Source organism: Cornus florida, unplaced genomic scaffold (genome assembly GCF_030987335.1).
Source record: "Cornus florida cultivar Cherokee Brave unplaced genomic scaffold, ASM3098733v1 CherokeeBrave_3.0.0_Hap2_Chr05, whole genome shotgun sequence".
Taxonomy (NCBI): domain Eukaryota; kingdom Viridiplantae; phylum Streptophyta; class Magnoliopsida; order Cornales; family Cornaceae; genus Cornus; species Cornus florida.
Genome location: NW_026775575.1, coordinates 8,460,716 through 8,466,932, shown reverse-complemented (window position 1 = coordinate 8,466,932; position 6,217 = coordinate 8,460,716). Strand labels below are relative to the sequence as shown.

The 6,217-nt window shown below is 39.5% G+C and overlaps 1 pseudogene; it reads right to left on the bottom strand.

The window, feature by feature from the left end:
- Positions 1–272: 272 nt before the first annotated feature.
- Positions 273–371, bottom strand: LOC132310583 (small nucleolar RNA R71; annotated as a pseudogene).
- Between the last annotated feature and the right edge of the window lie 5,846 nt (positions 372–6,217).

Here is a 6,217-nt window from a genome sequence, read left to right as displayed (position 1 = left end):
CCACAAACTATTCAAATGCTTCCAAACTATCATGGACTTCCTAGTGAAGAACCTTATAAGCATTTGGATGAGTTTCTTGTAGTGTGTTCCACCGTGAAATACACGGACATGCCGGAGGAAGTTTTAAGACTTAAACTTTTTCCTTTTACCCTTAAAGACAAGGCAAAGTATTGGTTCAACAATCTTAGGCCTTTTTCGATAACTTCTTAGGCGAAAATACAACAAGAGTTCTGGAAAAAGTACTATCCGGTTTCTAAGGCCAATGCCATGAGAACTTCAATTAGAGAATTTTCTCAAGGGCATGGGGAAATGTTTCATGAGGCATGGGAAAGATTTAATGATTTGCTTAGAAAGTGCCCTCATCATGACATACTTGAGTGGCAACTAGTCCAATATTTCTTTGAAAGTTTACTGGATAATCACAAGGGTATGGTTGATGCATCTATGGGTGGTTGATGCATCTATGGGTGGTTCTTATCTTGATAAGCATGAAAATGATGTGCGGCAATTGTATGAAAGTATGAGTGAAAATTCCATGCATAGGTCCTTATCTTCTAAAAATGGTAGAAACATAGGTGGAAGGAAGAATGTCGGCTTGTATCAAGTTGACAACTCCAATGACATAGCCGCTAAGATGAAATCCTTGTCTCAAAGGTTTGATAAACTAAAATTTGGTAAATCAAGTATCTTCCTCCCCTACTCATATTCATCATCGTGCATCTATTGAATCTTGCATGACTTATTCAAGTGTCTTGCATTCTACTTCCAATTATCCCTATGGACATGTGCAAAGTGAGCCCACTGAGCAAGTCAATGCTACATTTATTAATCAAGGGAATAATCCCTATGGCACTCATTACAATTCAAGTTGGAGGAAACATCCAAATTTTTCTTAGAAAAGCCAAGGGGAAGGCTCAAACCCTCCCCAGGTGGTTTTCAAGGGAAGTATGTTCCGCCACCAATGCAAAGCCAAGGTTCCCAAGGTTTTAAATCATCATCATTTCAATCACATGGTAATCAATTTTCTAATTCTCATTTTCCTAATCAACCATCATATTCCTAAGGAAATTCTAGGGGTCCCGCCTTTGAAGAGAAAGTTTTAACCACTTTAGGCACTCTAGAGGCGAACACTCAATTGCTTCATTTTCATTCTCAATCCATTGCTAAGCTAGAAACCCAAGTAGGGCAAATAGCTAGTACCTAAAATGCTAGAGAGAAAGGAAAGATGCCTTTGAATGCCCCACCAAAGCAACAATGTGTTGTGGAGACTCATTCCTCATCGGAAGGGCACATAATTGAGTATGTCAATGTGGTGACAACCTTGAGAAGTGAGAAGATTGTGGACAATAAAGTAGGTGTGTCCAATGAAGAGAGTGAACTGGTGAAACCAAAAGTTGACACGCGTCCCGTTTCTTATCATATTGCTCCTTCATTGCAGATGCATGATCATTCAAATGAGAAAGTGTTAGAAAGTGATCTGAATAGTGAGTCCAAAATTGATTTGAAAGATGAATTGAACAAAGCTTTGAAAAAGGATTTAAAAAATTCTTGTGTTGATGACGTTTCAAAGAAAAGTTTTGAAAAAGTTTTTGAGCAAAGAGCTCCATTTCCGGATGCCTTGAAAGGATCCATTTATCTTGATAGAAAAAAGACCAAGACCAATGAAATGTTTAGGAAAGTGAAGATTAATCTTTCACTTTTGGATGCAATTAAGCAAATTCCGGCTTATGCCAAGTTCTTAAAAGATCTTTGCAAAAGACCAAGACCAATGAATGTTTAGGCAAGTGAAGATTAATCTTCTACTTTTGGATGCAATTAAGCAAATTCCGGCTTATGCCAAGTTCTTAAAAGATCTTTGCACCCAAAAAAGGAAGAATAAGAGCCAAGCACCTAGGAAAGTGGTCTTGACCGAGCAAGTGAGCTCAATCTTACAACATAACACTCTCCCAAAGTTTAAGGACCCCGATTCGCCTACTACTTCTTGCATCATTGGTGACCATGTCATTAATCGAGCTCTTCTAGACTTAGGAGCAAGTGTTAATCTTCTTCCATACTCGGTATATGTTAAATTAGGCTTAGGAGACTTGAAACCGACGTCGGTGGTTTTACAACCTGCCGACCGATCCATCAAAAAGCCTAGGGGTATCTTGAGGATGTCTTGATTAAAATTGATAAATTCTTCTTCCCGATCGATTTCATTGTCATTGACATGGAACTGGTTCCAAAACCCAAGAGCCAAATTCCTGTTATCCTTAGCCGTCCTTTCTTGGCAACCGCAAATGCCAACATTAATTGTAGGACGAGGGTAATCAAAATCTTATTTGGGCATATGAAACTGAAGTTGAATATGTTCAATCCAACCCCAAATTCATTTGACAAGCATGAAGAAGTGAATGTTGTTGAAAAATGTCTAGACAATGAATGTGAAAGAATGGAGTCTTTGCTTGAAACCAAAACTTTAAAAAGTTCATCTTCAACCTTGAATTCAAAAAATGATGTTTCAAAATCTTGCTTTGAAAGGGCATGGAAGCCCAAAGATCACATTGATAAAGGACCAACAAATTCCTTTGAACCTAATCCAATAATTTCTTTAGGGAACCGTTTGTTGGATGGAATTCAAAGTACTTATCAGCTCGACAAGGAGGGGATACATTACAAGATGTTTGATCCAGGCTAAAAGAGCCCAATGTCTTGCTAGAGATATTAAAGACTAGTAAAGGCTTTGTAGGGTTTACAACCTTATTCCTCCCTTATTTCTGTTTTATCTTTCATTTCTTATGTCGTCTAGATATGTTTTGGAATTCATACACATGGCTAAGAATTTTGATTAAGTATGCATGCACTTTTGTTTTGGAAATAGGGATTTTGTCCCTGTTCGATTGATCTCAAATGAGGTTTGATCGATCGAACACTCATCCCTGTATCCAATCATTGCTCTGTTCCATCGATTTGAAAATTCCTGCATAAATCAGCCTTCTGTGTATCGTTCGAGAATTCCTTTGGACCGATTTGAAATTTTCTAGATCGATCCAACTTTTTCTTGGATCGATCTTCACTCCACACTTAGAAATTTTTTGAGATCCATGAGAAAAGGCCTCTATGTGCATTATTCGAACTTCCATGTAGGTTTTCACCTATTCGATCGATCGAACCATATTCTCGATCGATCTCATCTTGATCGATTTCTACCCTTTGTTGACCTTGACTTTGACTTTAACTGCAAGTTTATTTTTATTTTTATTTTTATTTTTGTTTTTAGTGTTTATTTTATTTTATTTTCAAAAACTCTAAAAAGATTTTCATTCTATTTTTTACTTCTTTTTTTTTTTCAATTATTTATTTTATTTTCCTTTTAAAATTTTCAAATATCCCAAAGACAATTTTCTTTTGTTTTATTTCGAAAAATTCAAAAATAATAATTTTAATTGTAATTTTAATTTTTTAATTTCCAAAAATTTAAAATATTTTTTTTAAAAAAAAAAAAAAATTTGTCGAGGTGAGATCGATCTCAACATTTTCAAGATCGATCTATGTTCGATCGATCGAAAATTTTCCCTGATCGATCAAACTGGTCGGGAAATGTTTTTAAAAACAAAACCCTAGGGTTATTAGATCGATTTTAAAGACCTTCTCATCCCTCGCCGCTGCAAACCATCTCTCTTCTATCTCCGACGAGCCCTCCAGCGACCTTTCCGAGCCTCGAATCTCTTTCATTCACCTCAGATCTCATCTCCCTCCTTCGCACCACTTCTCTCTCTCGAATTTGGTAAGTTTCACATTGTATTTCTTGATTTCGATCTTCAATCCTATGTTTTAGATGCTTGCCATGTTAGATCTAAGGTTGCTATGTTTGAATCTTGCCATATTTGAAGTTTCCATGATTGTGTATATACGTGTATATATGTGTATATAGTTTTGTATATATATTTCATTTTTAAATCAATTTTTGAGTGTCATGGGCCAAACAAGTGACCCATATTGTGTTGTTGATGTGTGAGAGGGCCCCACAAGTTTGCTTGGGTGCCCCCGTGCATTCCACGTCATAGATCTGTGACTTTTCGAATTTCCCTTCCCAGTTTGATTGATCGAAGTTTTCTCAGATCGATCATTCAAAGATCGGTTGAACTTTTTTCGGATCGATCTCATAGAAATCAATCTCACATTTTTGTGATCGATCGAACTTCACAAATTTGCATCCCATACTTTACACACTTTCTTTTGTGATTTCATACTATCTCATACATGCCCAATGCCTCTGTTTTCCACATTGGATGCATTTCATACTTATATTGTTTAGCATGCTTTACTTACTGTCACTATTTATTTAGCCCCATCATCACTTGCGTAGATTCATGTCTTGTGTTGTCTATCTTATTTGACATACACGTTTCTATATACTGTGCTTCAATTCTTGATGCCAATACTAACTTATATTGTAAATGTTTTTTCTTTCTGTTTTGCAGGCCATGGCTAGGGTCAAGACTGTTGCCTATGGACATTATCATCGCCGAGTCAGGCCCAGATTAGAGGGGCCAGGTGAGCCCTCTCATGTTCAGGAGCAGCCCGAGCATCAGGCAGGACCATCTCAGGTCTCGGATCCTGAGCAGGCTGAGGAGTTAAAGGATTATACAGAGGCTGATCTAGCTCAGTCCCTATTAGATAGTAGACTACAGTCTTCTGCTTCTGCTTCTGCACCTTCATCATCTTAAGATAAGGCTGAGCATACACCATCACCTCTTTCATCTTCGATTCATGCATAACCATGCCAGGCCTCAGACAGACCTCTGCCGAGATACTCACGCCTTCAGGTGGTGCATGAGTCAGTTTTTGACATTTCTTTCTTCTCCCAGTATATCCTGACCGAGGCAGCCTTCGAAGACATTGACTACAGGGGCATTTCAGCCATTCTAGCCCTGGTCACTTACCCAGTTTACCCGAGGCTTGTTCGGATGTTCTTCTGGAACCTCCGACCTGCCCCGAGTAATCTGGTGGAGCTGTGCACTATAGTGGATGCCCATCCTATCCACATCACAGTGGAGACTCTGGCCCGATCTTGCCGATGCCCGCATGCCTGTCCTCCTGAGCTTGAGCTCAATTATCCCATTTTGGGGAGGAGGCCTTCTTATACATTTATGGTCGAGGCACTTATAGGCTATTACAGTGAGGGCGACATATTTGCTACTCACACCTATTTGCCCGATGACCAGCGGTTCTTTGATTCGATCCTGTACCGAAATGTGTTCATGGCCGGCCACAAAATCCAAAGGTGCGGCGATTATTTGACAGCCCTATATGCCTTCTACACAGGGTTCTGGGTTTCTATTCCAGCCCTCTACTGGACTGTGATGATGAAGCTCTATGCCGACTATATCAGCAAGGCCAAGCCGAAGTGTGCTAAGTATCTTCCATTTGGCCATCGGATCACTCAGATCCTCCGGGATCAGCGCTATCTATTTTGTTACGATGAGCGCTCAGATACAAGAGCTTGTCATTTTGGCAAGAAAGTCTAGAATAAGAGCTATAATTATTAGGAGTCTTTTAGAGGATGCAGTGATAGTAGTAGAGGTGGCAGAGGAGGAGGAGATGGCAGCAGCCGCACCAACAGCGGATGATCTAGCAATCGATCCGGCTGCAGTCCATATGGATATAGACTTGGAGCAGTATCTTGCAGAGGGTCTATAACATCACTCTCCAATAGGGTCGCCAGTTTATTCTCCGGAACACGCTCAAGATGTACCACAGTTTCCTGATTCAGTCATAACTGAGGCTCTAGTACAGGCACCCGTCTTTGGATAACGTCTCTAGGCTTTAGAGGATGCCATAGTCTCTATCTACGCAGACACTGTCTCTATCCGAACTGACATTTCTTCCCTGCGTACGGATGTCATGGCTACGCTGTGAGACATATCCCTAGATATTTGTGGAGCGCGCCCTGCCCATCCTACCTCTTCAGCATGATCTTCACATCTCTCTATTACCTGCTTTACATATCTATGATATTTATTATTTTTGCTACTGTTGTGATATTTTTACGGCCAGTCTGTTGGCCCAGACATTCTGATGTACATTATTTTTATCTTTTGCTATATATACTATATTTTGCTATCTTCTGGATGTCATACCTTGTATTGATATATCTGTATTTGATTGACTCCATCAGGTGCATCCTAGTGACTTCAGTGAGAGAGAGTGGTGCCTAAATTTTCAGGACCACCCT